Consider the following 16,544-nt stretch of genomic DNA (forward strand, 5'->3'; position numbering starts at 1 on the left):
CGACTGGCTGCCATTTTTGCGGCGTACGAAACTATTTTGCATTTCAAATGCACGCGAGCGTTGGCCCAGAGTCATCACGCATACGCACCGTGTGCGCCAGCCGACGCGTTTGTTTTTGGCTTCCAGCAATCGTGTGTCTCTGGCGGAATTGAAAATAAATAATGTAAAGTGAGAGAAGGAGGGGGAGAAGGGAAGGGGGAGGAGGCTGAGCTGGCTTTTTGCATACGCTTAGCTGCTTAACTGTCTAATGAAGCACACTTTTGGGCGCTGCAGGTCTCAAAGGACCCAAGCATCAATTTAAGGCTCTAACCAGGCGTAACGGGACCCAGTCTAAACAATGGCACAAAAAGGTTCAAATCTGTAATATTAATACTCCGAAAAAAGGATGAGATTTTATTACACTCAAAGCATTCACATTCGCATTCGCATTCGAATTCGTATGCCCATTAACATTAACATACAAATGCGAGGGAGCAGAAATTCAAACCGTATCCTCTTTCATCTTAACACGCACTCACACACAAACACACACATACACACAGATAACATATACACACTTGTTCTGGCACCCACACCACTGCACTTGGCATTTAAACAAGGATTTGCACAATGGAAAATTGCTTTTAATGTTACTCTCTCGCCTCGCTGAGTTTGTCTTAGGCTGGCAAAAGGATGTGAGTTAGTCCACTCCCCTCCCCCTCTCCACCTCTCCGATCTCCTTGCCATCTTCGCCTGCAGGCGGACTCAAGGAGTCCTTTGCGAAGGATACTGTTGCTGAGACTGGCGTAGATTTTAATAGGCTTCTGCAGTGCAATGCGATACAAACTTAATTTAAAATCAAGCTGCAAATCTGCTTAATTGAGGCACTCGCTCAGACATACAGCCGGTTAAGTGAAGTGACGCTAACAGCTAACAGCTAACAGATAACAGCTAACAGTGGCTTAAATGGTGCATTAACTACTTCAAAGGATACCCACTCACACACACACACGCGCACACACAGTAATCGTGCACATCAACGTATTGATGGCGATCATTCTTGTGTGATTATGGAGTTGGACAATCGATAAGCACTTGACGAACGCTCAACGCACACAAGCACTCCTAATTAGTGCATTCCTGTTCCGATGCGTTGTCCTGGCAGCTGACATAAGCACATACACACACACACAACCAAAGGGGTCCTTTCTGAGCAAGAAAGAGATAGAGAGAAAGAGCGAGAGGGGGTACACTAAACTGCGACAAGTGTTTTTGGACTTAATAGTCGTGTTTCGATTGCTGCTAATGAAAATTATATAACCGATTACGATATTTGCCGACCTCTGCATTAAGCATTACACACTACTAACGCTTTTATTGTTATTTAACCAGCTTTAGGCAGTGCTGAGTAAAAGCTCCGAAGCGCATAATATTGTAAATTCATTTAAATTTCCCTCAATTAAAGGGCTTGTTTCCATCGCATTAAGCTCGCTCTGGCCGAACAGGACACGGCTGGTTTTAAGAGCATTTAAACGCACAGGGCATTAAAAACAAAAAAGCAAAAAAAAATATGGCCTATTGTAATGTCCTCTGGTGGGCAGCGGCTTAATGTCGCCGTGTCAGGACAATGAGATGTGATTGCGGCGTAATGAGCTCACCCATAAATTTTAATTTATCGCACTTGGAGTGTATTTCCCCCAGCGGAACTATTTCTTCTGCCTCCGTCTCACTGACGGACCCATTAAAAATAGCATTTCAATTTGCCATACCTTTAACAATTATTAAATTACGCATACGCCGTGCTGGCCGCAAAATCAATTAAGTTCCGTGTGTGCAAACTGCGGAAGCCAGCTGCAAGAGATTTCCTCTGGGCATTGTTGTCTGCGGGAAAAACGGCATCAAATTTTTGGCGCATTTAGTTTTTTATGAGTGCACATAAATCTGAAAAGTTCCGAGCGTTTACACGATGTAAATTAGTTTTTAAAAACGGAAATATATCACTGCCCGAATTTATTGCGGCCGTGCGAGAGCATTTCTGCAATTGCCTCAACGCATTTTGGCCCGTTCGCATTTGCTTTGCCATTAAATTTGTTGGTTCTTTCCCACGGTCACGCTTTGCTTTGTTATGAATAAAAATTCAGCCGAAAAAAGCAAACTTTAGTTCCAAATTGAAAAAGTTCCATAAATATAGAAATACACAGCAACCAAGAGCAGCGGGAGAAACGGACAAAAAGTTCCAGTTAGTTGCCTGCTCTGCTGCCATTTTTTTGTTTTTTGTTTCTTATTTTCGAACGTCGACCGGCTAAAACTCGATTGCGAGTTTGCCGGTATGTGTGACTGGAAAAAAATGTGCGGCGGCGGCGTCGGCATAAAGTTTGCTACTTTGTGAAAATTTCATGTCTGCGGCACTCGATAGTGGCCACAGAAATATATAGCCGAGGCAAGTGCTATGTCTGGATCGTGCTTTAACTGTTGCCAACTTATTTGCAGTTTGCCGCTCTTGCCAAAGTTGATTTTTATACATTTTGTATTCCAATGTGTGTGTTTTCGGTGGGGTTTGATGAGAGTTGCTGAGGTCGGTAATGAGAGGTTCGGTTGGTTACTTGTGCAACCGCATTTAACCACGCGAAGCATAATCAGTGTTTACCTAATACCTGACTAAATCAATCATCGCCCTCAAACACGAACTTTTCCTGCTAATTAAGCCCGGCGTTTGTCCAATGGCTAACGATGCCTGCTGATTAATATTGACAAGTTCGATTTGATTGAGCCCATGCAAACAATGAAAATGCATTTCGACAGCTGATTAAGCACAAAGTTCACCACAGTGATTAATTACTCGCTCCTGCGTAAGGGCTGAAGTCAATTGTGATTAAATTAGCAATGCTGTAGGATACTTACTTTTAAGAAAACGAAATAAAATAAACAAGTAAATCTATTATTGGATATAAATCGCTTTAAAGCTGTCAAACATTTCTCAAGCGCTTCTTGTTTCCCGGGAAACCCAATTAAATTAGCAATGTCACTGGCTCTTTATGAACTCTGTCATCTGAAGCGCTGTTTTTCTAATTTAATTTTTTGTTCAAATCGCATAAATGCTGTAATAAAATTCTAGCGCGGAATCACGCATACAAGTGCGCGCGGCCAAAACATCCAGATGTCCGTGTTGGCCACAGCGTAATCGAATTACCCGGCGTATCCTGGTATCCTGTTGCACTGCCGCGATGAAAGGAAGTGGCTCTCCGCCCGGACATTCGCTGTTTGCCGTGGGGCGGCGGGGCGTGGCACTGTAGAAACAAATATCGCGGCCAGGGAATTTAATTACAAGCGACTCCCGCCCTCACACACACACACATACACAACACACTCACACATACACATGTGCACTCGCACTTAGCCTTTATATGCGGGTTTGCGGTTACGCTTTTCGTCCAAATGGGATTTTTTGCTCGCTGCTGCTTTTTTGCTCGAGCGTTTTTTGGTCCATTTTAGTTAAACAAAGAATTTAATTAAAAGTGAAACTGAAATTTTATATTTTCAGCTTGTGCGCTGATATAAAAAGCTCTCTTAATTAAAACTTTTGTCACTTTTGCCCGGTGAATGGCGAGGCGATTAAATATTAACTTTTTGCCATAAAGAGATATCCGGAGTTAAGCCGCAGCTCTGGCACAGCTTGACTCGGCAGAAATCAAAAATGTCAACACAATTCCATCTGGTCGACTCTGTCTGTCGGGTTAATGCAGTGAGTTAATACAGCCTAACTCTCGAGTGCCGGCGTAATGCAATTTACTCAAATATCTTTTATTCATATTTAATCCACTTTGTGGCAATTCCATTCGCTCTTCGCTCTTGCGTCTCCGGGTCTTCGGGTCTCGGATCCCAGGCCATCTGCTGTGTCACTCTCTCCTTATCTTCCTGCCATCCAGCCAGGCAGCCATCCAGTCAGCTAGCAATCCAGTCACCCAGGCAGACATCCCAAGGAGTCGTCCTGCCGCTGACATCTGCAGCCCCATGTAATTGGCATTCGAGTCAAGTGCAATTTTGCCGGCAACTTGGTGCTCGGCGCCCTCGAAAGCCCAAGATGCTGGCTCGTTGGACTGGGCTGCAGTTTATTGCGGTAATGGTAATGCAACAGGACCGCCAGCTAGTCACCTCGTTAAAGGTAATTCCGCACAAATAATGCTCATGACTCCATTCCAGCTCTCGCGCCCAGCGTTTCCGCTTTCGTTTCCATTTCCGTTTCCGTTCGTCCACTGACTGCCCGACTGCCGACGAATCCTGAGCTTGCACTTTCGAGTCCTGGTGTCATTGTCGTTAGCCAAAGGGCCGCGACTTTTGGCCACCTTCCAGCCCAGCAACGGTTGCACATTGATTTCGCCATCAATGTTGTTCTTTCTTTCCCCTCAGCTTTTGCTCCTTATCAGCGGCTAATTTGCATAAGTGCCCCGGCTTACTCAGCAAAAGTTTTCAGCCTTTTGTTGCCGGCGCTCGTAATTCAATTACTTAGTCATTTGTCTTTTCCCAGCAGTCACATAAATCATAGCAGAGCCCCCCACAAATTTATTATGGCCCCACCTCGTACCTTCATTGCCCGCTGATTGTGTGACGTGTTTTTCATTACTCAGCTGATTGCGTGTAAACAATAAATTCTGCAATCGAACATGCATAAGACTTCGTACTCCTTGAAAAGGGACATAAATCTGCAGGAGGACAATAAAAGCGAATAAAAAGTGTCGCTGGCTGCAGAGTTGACTTGGCATTTTTGCACCTCAAAACGTTATAGAGAAGAAGTGGCGAGGTATCTTGTAGATTCCTGGGCTGCTGGGCTCAGAACTTAAGCCGCTTACGATTGCCATGGCGTCACTAATCCCCCAAATTGACATGGTCATCATGGCAGTTACTTATCATCCAGATTGGCATAGCTAATGAGTCCGAATGCCTCGAATGTAATGCCGAATGAGTGTGCAGCTTCCGCGCACAAGAAAGGTTTATGTTTTTCATCGCCATCTCCACCGCCATCTCCATTTCCATTTCCATAACCCCCCGTCGATTCTGCCGATAGTTGAGCTGGCAAAATTGCTTTAATTGGGCTAACGAAATTTGCTGTTGCCACGCCCCCTTCCCCCAAAAGTGCCGCCCCCTTTCTGTTGCCTGGGCGCTTTGTTTGTTTGCTTTTGTCTGTCTGCCTGACTGCTTAGCTGGTTGGCTGGTTGGCTGGCTGGCTGTTTGGCTGGCTGGCTGCCGTTTTTAGCTTTCCGCACATCTCGTCGACTCCTGTGTGTGTTTTTGCTGCTGTTGCCGTTTTTGCGCAAACTTTGGAGGGAAAACCTGGAGCTGACAGTCGCGCTGGCTAGGTAGGTGCTAATAATCGATATTATTTTGTTGTCTTTGGCAACAAAACTTTACAGCGCTTTTTGTCGGCGTTTTTGGCTTAAATTTTCAACGGTAAATCGAGAAGGTGTGTGCGGCATGGGAATTAAGTTACGTTAAAGTGAATAATTGATTCGAATTTAAACGGAGCCGAAAATCTTTAACTTAAACAAAAGGGAAACATTTTATTGCATTTAGCCACGAACAATAGACTTCCAATCTAATATCTTTCTTTGTTCATTTAAAGTACCATTATAAAGTTAATACATTGTCATGTTTGGGGATTACAGCTTAATGATAAGACTGAAATATTAGTAATTTAAACAGACTTAATTGTTTTGCAAGTTGCTAACGAAGGTTAAAGTACTGAAATGCTTTTAGAAAAGTGAAAAAATTAAGAGCGCTCCCTGTGTGGCTTTCATTTAACCGTTCGCTTTGTTTCCGGCTTTTCTAACAGCCAGGCCTTCATTTCCCGGGCCATGTATCACTTTTCCCCTCACTGTACAGTGTGCACTCCGTTGTGGGATTGTGCCTACGCAGCCTTTTTTCAGTGCTGTCCTGTTTGCCCCTTATGTCTTCTTTAATTGCTTTTGCGCACCAATAAAGCCTAACAAGCAGAGGTCATAAAAATACTTTTGCCCAAAACTCGACTTTATGTCTTTCTCTCCCCTTTTCTGTTTTTTTTTTTTTTTTTTTTTTTTTTTTTGTCCCAGTCCTGCGGCACCGACTTCCTGCTCGGTTTGCAGCATTGCTCTTTTGTCAAGCGCTTATCATATCCTGGCCTTTGCTTCCTGCGAACGTTATCCTGGCAGTGCCGTTGCGCTTCCTGTGTTTGGGAGTCGGGAGTCGAGTGTGGGCGCCAAGGGGTTATGTTCGTATACGTACCCTGCAGTCTGCATATGTTGGCATTTATATCCATCTATATGGCTCTGGTATTTTAAATTTGACTTGCCCATTCTTTTTTTTTCTCCCCCCTCGTTGACGTTCTGGGCAGAAAAACGCTTACTTAATGCCTGAAATTGCCTCTTTGGCAAAAAACCAACATAACTTGTAGGAGTAACTGAGTTGCAGACTCGCAGATCCGAGAGGCTCAGCTTGGCCATGTTTATGATTCCACATCCACATCCCTAGCTGCATTTTCGGCTCAGCTCTGAAAGTGCCCAAGTGGCGGCTTGCTACATAAAATCCAAATTGAATTTTTGTCATCCCACCCGTTGCAATGGGGTTTTTTTTTTGATTGCAGAAGAGCCGCGCCTGAACCATTTATGCAAACGCAGCTGCGGCGGCTCAGGCACGTCCTGCATTCCAGAACTATCATAAAAAGGACATTCCAGGACCAGGACCGGCACCAGGACCAGAGCCCGTGGCCAGCACGTGTCATCCTGACGGCGAATGGCGAATGTGCGGCCATAAATCATGGGAAAAAAGTGTACAGTCATGCCCATGAATGAATCACTAATTACAATATCAACACGGTAATTGCAAAACCGTCGGGCTGGAATCCCCAAGGAGTGGGAATTTTTATCCACTGTATGCTATACCATATATCCCTTAAATCCTATATGCACTGCATATAGAAAAGCACCGGCAGTCGCCTTGGGTCATTGATGTTGCCACTCCAGCAGCTTCTCGCGTTTCTGCCATTTCAGCATTTGCTACCTTTGGTGGAATTTTTAGAAAAGCGCATTGTTGTCAGCGCGGAATGTCAACGCTGCTGGCAGGCGCCATTGTCACAAGATCTGTCTAAAAACAACAAACAAACGGGCAAGTGCGAGGAGCGGCGAACAGCTAACAGCTACCAGCTACCGAAAGGATGCTGGCCGGCAAAAAGTAGTTTTTCATTTGCGCCATTTGCCGCTGCCGGCGCTCTGCTGCCGAGTGGCATCAGCGGCGGAAACGGAAACGCAACGCCATTGTCACAGTCAGTCCCCCCTTTCCCCTCCCCGCGCTAAGTTCCCCTCTCTCTCACCCCATTTGGCCACCATCTCCGGCCGCTTTTGGCCGCTGTTATTGTCATTGGAGCAAAACATTTCCGCTGACATGAATTTCGCTTTAGCGCTTTGTGTCCGTTTTTTTTTTTTTTTTTTTTTGCGCTGCAGCCAGTCGCTTATTTTCCGCTAATTCCTATTCTCTTTGCGGCTCTGGAAAATTACCGAGCTGCTCAAATAATTAAAATTCTGGCAAGGAAAGTCGGTCCGAATAGCACTAAGGCGATTGAGTCCGAATTCCCGCTTTAGCCACATATTTAAAAATTAATTTGACTAAATTGAAACAACATTGGCCAGATTCCAGACCAAGCACACACAAACAGCTTGTTTAAACCTTTTTGGCTGATTGAAATGCAAAAACCCAATTTGTTGAAATTCGAATTGGCAAGCGAATGCAGCAAATCAATCAGATTCCATCAGGATACGGTTGGTGTACGATATATATATACATGTGTGGTTGTGTGTGTGTTAACTTGTATGTGGGTGAGTGTGCAAAAACACACACTGAACACCTGGTCTAACCCGATGTCCATTCATCCAGGACACGTAATGTATCAATCTATTTTGCGGTTTATTCTATGACCCAGACATCCACCGCATCCTCAAACCAACTGCGTGGTCGCAATTTGTATGGGTTCCCCCTCAAATTAGCAATCTCCTCAGACATCCTGCACTGCAAATGTATAAAAGATTGAAATCAATTCGACGGCCCCATTCACCTCTGAAATACTTGCATTTGGCCAGGGTTGAAATGGAAGTTTTAAATTTATGTTGGCGGCAACAACATATTATAGTTGCACTTTGTTTATGCAAAGCTTTTTGATTACAAAATTGTATAAGTTAAACGTGTAGTATTTTTTATCAATTATTTTGTCAGTCCTTTTACCAAACTATTTAGCAAATAAACGAATTTTATTTTTTATGAAATGTTAAATGGTACTTTTTTGTGAGATATCAGTTCGCTTTGAATCATCTGCCATTTTGAAAAAAATGAATGGTAAAACTTATGCTTCTGTGTAAATAATTTAAAATAATTTGTGAAAATGAATAGTGAATCTCATAAATAGACGTTTTTTCAGCTAAGGCTTATATAAATATTTTAGTATTCAACTCTTTTTTTTTATTTAACTATTATACAGAGAGCTGCAATATGAAATTGCTCGAATTTCAAATTTATGAAGACTCCAACAAAAACTAAGTAACTGACTTGTTAGCTGAGCAGTGACACTTGCGAACATAATTTAAGCCTCGAGTTGACAGACATTGTTAAGCACTCCTTCCATTGTCGCCTCACTTTCAATCTTTGGCAAACGCCTTAAATATGCATATTTCTGTAATTAGAAACCGGCGGCGGTGGGCGAAAATGGGGGCGTGGTGGTGTAGGTGGGGGGGCGTTCCTGGAGCCAAGTTAGCGCAAAACATTTTTTGCCGCCTCAATTAGTGAGGGGGCGTGGCTGCTGGCCGGGCAACACCAACTCAGTCACGTAGTCAGGCAGTGAGATCTCATTAAAATTAAAAAGCTCTGCAAAGCCATCGCACAAGCTGGTAACTCGGAGTTGGGGAAAGGGGGGATTGGGGGTGAATTTGTATAGACAACATGGGGGCGTGTAAGCCGAGGCAACACTTGAGGTCCAAAGGCTGGCAGGCAGCGTTTAATGACTGAAATTGCACAAAGCAATGCTCGGATGGGCGGAAAAGGACAACAGGACCCATATATCTCACACTGCTGCCGAGCAGCAGAAAAGCAGAGCAGCAGGACAGCACAGCCTCCGCTCCCCGGTGCAACTTTAATTAAGTTTCGATTTAAGGCCAGTATCCTCGGCACACAGGCCCACATCGACTGTGCGAAAATCAAAATATCCAGCACCAAGGCGGGAAATTGGCAAAGTCAGCAATTTGCTCCACACTTGGTTTGTTTTGCAGGTGGATCCGAAAAATTTGCATAATGCAAAAGGAGTCTCGGGCGAGAAAGTCTGGGAATAAGTAGCAAAGTCTCTGGATAAATTGGCGATGATTGGAGACTCTGGAATAGAAAGTACTCATTACGAAAGCAACAAGTAAGTTTCTTTGCAAACTAAAAACCTTCTCTCTCGTTATGGAAATTAAGATTTATGGCCTCGTCGCTGGTCAGATAAAATCCAAATTAATATGCAAGTCGTCATCATTTGCATTTAGGACACTCTGAGTAATGGCAAAAGTTTTTTCATTAAACTGTCAGGCTAACTGAATCTTTTCTGGGCTTTCTGGGCTGTCTGGGTTGTCTGGGCAATTGTTGCAGGCGGTGCCGTTCGCATATTTCACCAAGAATTGTGGCCTGCAATTCGTGTAATTTCGCCTTCAGAGGGGCTTCCTCCCGGGATTATTCTAATGGGCCACACCCTTCTTGCTGGCGCCTTGTAAATATGACACAAATGGCATGCAGCTACAAACGGGTCACAATAAATTGCAATAAGTGCAACACGGGGGACAACAACAAATGGTAATGCCGCAAACACAGGGGAACATCAACAGCATTCGTTCGTTATTAATACTCGTACTTGGGTTTGGGGTCACCGGACTACACTAATATAAATTGGTGTCATGTTTGGCCTGGCCAGCAGGCACTCACTCACAAACGTGGCAACAACATTTGTGGTTGTATAACCAGCAATTATAAAGCCTGCCCTTGTGTTGCAGCCATTGTTATTTCCGTTATTGTTGTTACTGCCAAGTTTTGCCGGTGTGCGATGTGTGTTTGTGTGTCTGTTGCACTTTCGGAATAGAATGTAATATAAATATTAAAAATTGCGCATATGCATAAAACACAAAGACAACGAAGGGGGACCCCCGAAAACAATCCACAATGTGTGCGCTATACCAAACTATAAAATCCACTCCGAAATCCTCTTCGCATTTCCGTAGGTCTGCGCCAGTGTTTCGCTTTCTGTTTGTGTTTATTTAGATGCATTACGGTTCGTTGCTATTTGCAGGCACTGTGCGTCCTGTCCGGTCCCTTTTGCTAGTTGTTTGCATATCCATTAGCTTAGTTTTTTGTTTGTGTTATTTGTGGTGCTCTTCGGTTTTATTTTAAGCTCCCTTCCTCCTTCCGAATGTCCTGGGACCTCCTCCTCCATTCGGTTGCAGTTCGTTAGAGCTACGGGAAAATGGTAAGGGACGTTCATAAATGTTATGAGGAAATATTTCCGTTGGTAGCCAAAGTCGGCACATCATCAATCTGCATATTAATATCCTAATAACATGCTGTCTGCTAAAGCAGCAGGAAGAAATCAATAGGTCACTCATTGTGCATTTCATCGGAGCGAGCACAATGCTAATGGCATCGTTACGATAACGGACTCATGAATTAATGATCGAAATTTGATTTCAGTCTAATAATGATATGAACGTAATATAATACGTTATGTGCATGCAGGCCTTGTTTGAGTTTCAGTTGTGAGCAGAATGGACTCCTGCCATAAATTACGCATACGCATACGTATGATTTTCCAGTTTCGGGAACTACTGAATTTAATTTACTCCCGGAGAGAAACATCCTTAATTATCTGCGCAGCCTCTGATTGCTGGCCAAACATGGCGATGGGAAAAGTTTCAAATTGTATTAAAATGTATACATATATATATCCGTGAGTGCGAGTGCGAAGGGACTTTGCTTTTGCCTTTGCACGGCCGGCGCATCCTGTCCTCTTCCGCTGCCAGGACCAATTCAAGCTGCTGGCCTGCAGCCTGTCATCCTGCCATGTCATGATTGTGATAAATGACGTAAAATGATGCCAGCGACAACGGGAACGACAGCGCTGTCGGTCTTCCTTCTGCCAGGACTTCCCCCCCTTTCCCCTTTCCCCTTTTTGGATCCCTCTTCATCCTGCTGCACGTCGCTGATATATTTTTTATGTTTGCACACACACACTCGCTCATCGGAGGCTGTAATTTCGGGACATATAAAATGCAGCCTGCAATTTGCCGCCGTCATCTCGACTCTCCTTTCTGGAGATGCAGCCCAAAAATTGTACTTCTTTGGCTTGTTTGCCTTAACGAAATTGAATTTCTTGTCGGATCGCCTCCGCCCACCAGACAACCGAGCGAAGACCAACCCATTTCAGCCCAGCTCAGCTCAGCCCGCTCGTTAATAATGTAAGCTTGTCGTGTTAAGGCAAACACCCGGGCACAAAAAATCATCGTGGAAGTTTTTCCGATTGTGCAATTAAATAAGCAAACACTCATGGCTGGCGCCTTAATTAAAATGCAAAAGGCTTGCAAGCCAACATATTTACACTATGGCTGCGGGTTTGGGTTCTTTGGGTCCTCCTCGGATATTTGGCTCCTGCACAGCTTTTTCCCGATAAGACCAGAAAAACAATAAGGCGAAGGGCTGGGCAAAAAGTTTCCGGGGAAAGCGACTGCATGGAAACGAGCACATTACGCGAACGGAGCTAGGATAAGCGCCAAGTACTTAGGGGCCAGGTCTGCGTTCGGAAAATTGGCTGATAATACACCTTAACTGGCAACTGGGGCGAACTGAGAACAGCAGGTCGAAGGATGCACATTAATCTGCTGGCTAATGGGTATTGTGTTCGAGCGCACTCAGGGGAAAACACACAAAAACTTAGACTCTTTTTTGGGTTGTACTTTAAAAGCCACACGTACTACTTTTTTACGATACAGATATTCAATTACAAAAGATTTATTTAATATAAAATATTTATAACAATATTAAAGTTGATTGATTAGAAAAACCCACATAAAATATAAAAATCACGTACCCTTATTGAATTATTTACGCCCTACAAAACACATTTGTCTTTTACAGCATCATAACTTCCGGAATCGAAACAAAAATACTCAGTGGCTTGTGTGCTTCATATTTATTGCCCAACTGCAAAGTTGTTTCTTTGCGGAGTACTAAAACAGTCGCTGTCTGGCGGTAACCAAAGTGACAGCCCTTCCATAAATCATTAATTACAATTTATTGTTGGCAATTTGCACCTTGCAGAGGCCAATTTGTGTCGCCCGCTTCGATGGGGCGTAAATAAAGCGCAGAATTGCTGTGGAAGGGATCCGCCAAAGTGGCAGTGGGTGACTTGTTTATGGCAGCCCACTAGAATATCTGTTGTCAACAACTATTTGTTGTCTTGGTAATTTCCCATGAAAGCCATTGTGTGAATATTCCCAGAGAGCAAAAGTGTGGCAAGTGTAAATAATGGGTTATTAATCACATTGAGGCTTGCGCTTATGTGTGCAAACAAAATGAAAAATGCAGGCTTTTTGATTTGGCAGAAACCTAATACCGAACCATTTCGAGGAGCTCCGGTAAAATGGATTTTAAAATATTGAAGTATCCGACCAGAGGTTCTGAATATTTAATTATCGCATAATTGAATGTAAGGGGAAACCGTATTTGTATTTTTGAAAAGGGCAGAAATTAAATATCATATGCACACACATATTTTTACCGCCCTTGTAGCTTTCAATTGACAAAATATAATTTGTATGCACACAAAGGAAATGCAAACTTTCACATTGTATTCCTATTTGCATTTAAATGTGTGTGAATGTGTTTACAATTGTCATGAATATTGCAATTTATTTGGCTTCTGCCGTCGTTTTTGCACCCGAAAACATTTGTTTAACAACAATTTGTGGCCAGGTTAGCCGGCTGCAGCCAGTTTCCAGTTTCCATTGGCCAGCACCTGTCACTGCCGCCCCGCCTGTGTGTTCGGTGTTAATTTGATATTTTATTTATTGTTGTTCAATATTTATACATAATTGTGTTTGCGCTTTCACTCCTACGGCCAATGGACGTGTCTGCTCCAGATCAGTGTTTTAAATCAATTAAATCCAGGAACGACCGCACAAGGTTCTCGTTTATTGACCGTTGCTGACCTCCCGTTAAGTGAGTTTAATTAACAATGAGCAGCGGAATTTTTTAATTAAATATGATTTGTTTCACCTGGATGAAGCTACTCAACTGTGAATGAATTCATATGCAATCAGTATTCAAATTGGTACAAAATTAATTGTCTGAAATAAATTAAATTTAATGTAGACTGGGTGAAATGTGTCAAGTAAATCTTTTCCTTAAGTTTCAATAAAACCCAGAGACTTGAGCTAAGGAGGCAGTATATTTTCTCTCTGCGCATCAGTAATGGGAAACCCAGTTAATTCCCGTAAGCACGATAAAACAGTCACCATAAACCAAATACTAACAATGGCTTCTCTATAAATTTTTCAATCGATTTTCGTAGTAAAATCAAAAAAGGTTTACTTAGCGAGGCGCTGTCAGCGCTTGAGTAGGGTAAATACGGCCCCAATCAACTCGTCTACAACACTATCAACATCAACGTTGCCCGATTTAGGGGCATAATTTTTATAGACCCCTCGTCGCTTTAGGGCCAAATGGTATTTGGGGCGGGCTTTTCTATTTGAGGGTAAGGAAGGTGGCGGCAAAATGGCGCATGTCAGAGCCAGCCAAGCAGAATGTGAATGCATTTTTATAGCCAGTTGAAAGCGTAACGTGATAAAATGCTTTGCGGAATTTTGTTGTGCGCGAAAGTTTAGAAGCCGCCAACCAGCCAGCCAGCCAGCCCGCAGTTTGCCCTTGGCTTTTCCAAGGATGATGAGGGGTTTTCCGCGGGTCTGTGTGCATATTAAAAGTCCTCACCTACGCAGCCATATGCCAGACTGCGTTCCGTTCCGTTCCGGGATGTCTGAAACTTTTGCTGATAAGGTGGAAAAGTTGAAACGTTCATAAATCACGACACCAGAAAGTTGCTTTCACTATAAATATGCAATGGGCCCAAACCCCGTTTGACCCAACAATGTTGTGAGAGGGCTTGATTTGCTCATTTCCAGGGGCTGAGCGCCGAGTAAAAGTCAAACTGTTTATAATCCCGACACTGTGTCGGGCAAACTACTTTTTCCGATCGCCCCAACCTAAGCCCGGGACTTACACTTGGCCAACTCCATCGGCTTGGGGCCAACCGCAGGCCGCCCCGGCCAAAGAGATTTGCAACACTTGTAACACTTTGCCAACATGTTTACCTCGAAATGCTTTTGCATCCCGCTCGGCTTTTGTTGGCTGAGTGCGGCCGCATCTGCAGTTGCAGGTGCACATTCGGTGGAAGGAGTCCTGGCCTTTTTGTTGACCTCTTGGGCGGTTGGGCGGTTGAACGGGGGATGCTGCTAATGGCACTCTCAACCAAAAAACCACCCAACCCGCCACCCACCGCCCAGCGGCTCACCTCAGCCCACTTTGCAAGGGCACTTGCACCAGATCCATTGTCCTGCTTTGTGTTTTTGTGCTGACATAAGTAATCGCTCTGATTCTCTGGCCCGACTTGTGCCGAGGCATGTACTACACTCAAAGTACAAAGAAGTTCCTAAAATGTAAATGCCACTTGAAAAAAAAGCAAGGCAGGACGAATAACCCTTTTCAATATTTAATTTAAATGACCGAGAATGAGAACGCAACCTGCTTAGGAATCTCATCACAAACGGTTAGAGGTATGCCACTTTGAAATCAGAGTAAAATTGGTTGAGTTATGGCTTTTAGAAAGTCACTTTTGGGTTCTAATACTGCAAATCATCGAAAACTTGGACAATTATGACATGAAAAGGGTCAAAATTTCGACCATCTACAAAATGAAAAATTTTAACGTGGATCGTTTTGTAAGTCCATCACAAATCTTTAGAGACATGCCACTTTGGAATCTGAGTCAAATTGGCTGAGTTATAGGTTCAGGAAGGTCTGTATGAAGTCACAATACTGAAAACCATCGAAAAGCTGAAAAATTCTTACATGAACAGGGGTCAAAATTTCGACCATCTCCGAAATGAAAAATTTTAACGCAGTTTGTTTATGAATTCTCACACCAACGTTAAAAGGTATGCCACTTTAAGATTGGAGTAAAATTGGATAAGTTTCGCCATCTGCAAGAGCGGAATTGGGGCCCCGAGTTTTTTTCGTTTGACAGCATCCATTTATTTATTTCAAAGTTTTAACTGCTGTTGTATTTTGTTCAGTGCAAGCAATCAATTGATTTATGTTCGGTAAAAGTGTTGTCGTTCAGTTTTTGGTTTTTCCGAGATCCCTTTTGTGTGCCAAAAACAAGTGCAATCGGAATCGAAATCCCCTTTGTCTCCTGGATTGCTATAAGGTTTCTTTACTTGCGGCTTGCCATTAAGTTGTTAAGTTGTCTATGTAGTATCGACTTTTCGTGCGGTTGGAAGCAAACATTACATTATATTGTTGTAAATGTTCGAAATTAGAAATTGGCCGGCACAAAGCATTAGTTTAAGATACCCGTGCGAGAAATGCAGGCCCATCTTGGCCATCTTGACCGCAGTTTGTCTGTCCGACGGCCTTTGTTGTTCTGTGGGAGCCATTTTTTCTGTCGACCAGGCCATAAAGGCGAAAACCCGGGTGGGGAATGGACGGTAATAAAGTAGAAACGTGCAAAAACTAGAAAAATGTGGTCGGAGCAAATAATAGAGAGAACTTAGCACAAAAATGCACAAAGCGGGTGGTGAAAATATAAAAAAACAAGAGAAAGAACGCAAGTGGAACAAAAAGAAAACCGAAATTCGAGTATGAGCAACTACGGGCAAGTTTTGGCTACGTGCAATTCCTGCTCTCAGGTCACTTTTGCGGCATGTCAGAGGCGTTGGGGGCGGGGCCGGGTGGAAAGGGCGGTGTTTTGTGGGCGGCGGGATATGTGGGTTGTGGCTTTTGGCCATAAACTTTAGCCTGTTGAAGCGAAAAGCAACAGAGCACCGCCAGGGTCAGTCGTGTGCGGATTGCTAGGTGAAAGCTCGGGTGTATTAGTGCAAAAAAATATCTCCTTTTACAGTTTATAATTCTTGAGCAACATTTAGCATACTTACCGGTTTTCCACTTCTTTTAGTATCTTTCTTTCTTAGCTTTCAACACGAATTCACCTTGGTTAAGAGGTACTTTTGCGCCTTCGCCGCAGTCAAGTATGTCAGTTAAACAGTGCCAAGTGTTGTAAGTCAATTACCTGCCACAGAGCGGAAATCTCCGACCGCTTACGTAATGCTAACGTATCCTTACCACCTCACACCCCCCCACCCACTACTACTCTTTCAAACAAGTCAGGGTTGCCTACTTTCGAGCGCAGCACTGTCTCACTTCATCGTTGCCACTGTCAGATACAAAGCAAATTCCCAATGCAACGACTGCATTATGACTGT

Source organism: Drosophila ficusphila, unplaced genomic scaffold (assembly GCF_018152265.1).
Source record: "Drosophila ficusphila isolate 14025-0441.05 unplaced genomic scaffold, ASM1815226v1 contig_791, whole genome shotgun sequence".
In the NCBI taxonomy this organism is placed as follows: Eukaryota; Metazoa; Arthropoda; class Insecta; order Diptera; family Drosophilidae; genus Drosophila; species Drosophila ficusphila.